Source organism: Monosiga brevicollis, genomic scaffold (assembly GCF_000002865.3).
Source record: "Monosiga brevicollis MX1 MONBRscaffold_12 genomic scaffold, whole genome shotgun sequence".
NCBI lineage: Eukaryota > Choanoflagellata > Craspedida > Salpingoecidae > Monosiga > Monosiga brevicollis.
This window is the reverse complement of record NW_001865049.1, coordinates 457609-458843: the sequence shown is the minus strand read 5'-3', so window position 1 is coordinate 458843 and position 1235 is coordinate 457609.

Sequence of the window (1235 nt, the reverse complement as noted above, 5' to 3'; positions counted from 1 at the left end):
GACAACGTGGTTCACGCCAAGATGTCAGAAAAAAAACAGACATGGGAGAGGGTGGCGTACCTGAGCAGGCGGCCCATCTCGTCGCGAAGGGCGTTGTGTCGCTTGATGGGACGGCAGGTCAGCAGGTGCTCGCGGGTTAGTCGCGGCTGAGGTGTCTTGCTGCTGCAGAGCGGGCACTTGTCCGTCGGCTTGACGTTGATGAGTTCATGGAGGCCAAAACCCATCATGGACACGACCGCAATGGCAAAGGTCGTGTCGCTCAAGCGACGCAACTTGTCCCGACCCCGCATGATCAAGACTGTGCTGACGCCCCACTCGCGTGAGGCCAGATATGCCTGCTGCAGGTCCAGCGCACACTTGGCCATCAGGTCGTCCAGTGCCGCCTTGGAGCGGAGGGAAATGATCTCAGCTGGTCGCTGGGTCGCCGCGTCCTTGACCGTGGCCATCTGGAAGCCAGCTCGCTGCACGTGGTCCTCAAAGTCGTCAGCCCTCGATGCATCCTCCAAGAGTCGATCGTAAACCCGAGGGTAGCGAGTGGCCAGCTTGGCCATGTTGCAGACATAAGCCACCGGACCGCGCTCAACCAAGTCGTGCAGGCCAAAGCCCCCGGTGTTGGCCCGCGTGAAGATGCGAGCCTCCAGGAGCTGTTCCAGCGTAACGTCATGACCTTCAGCTCCGGCTGGTGCAGACAGGTTTACCTTGGCAAAAAAGGCTTTGACAAAGGTGTCCTTGCAAGCACGGTTCAAGAGCTCGGACAAGCCCGACGTGAGACTTGGGGGCAGCGTGTAGAGGTGGTTGATGAGGCTAGGCACGTACTGCATGGCCGTGAGGAGGGCCTGAAGCGAGACACCGGTCGTCAGCATGTCATTGAGCCTGCCAGCAATGTGCTTTGCCTTGTCGTTCAGCTGCTTCTTCATCCACTCGCGACGGCCAATCGGCGTTCCCAAGACCGTCATGCCCGTGTTGGCCGTCTCGCGCACGGCATCTGGCAATACAGACTTGATAGCAGTGATGGAAGCGGGATGGTGGCGAGGCATGTAGAAGCGGCTCTTACTGGGCTGCAGATGGAGGCCAGCAGACTCTGCACGAGCCTTGACAATCTCGACGTCGGCCGCCACGTCCTCCGCGGGACCCATCAGTACAATGTCGTCGAGGTATTTGATGACCTTGCAGCGGTAGTCAGTGGTGGCGTCGAGGAGGCCGAGGACCTCACAGGAGTACAGGGCAAAGAAGAA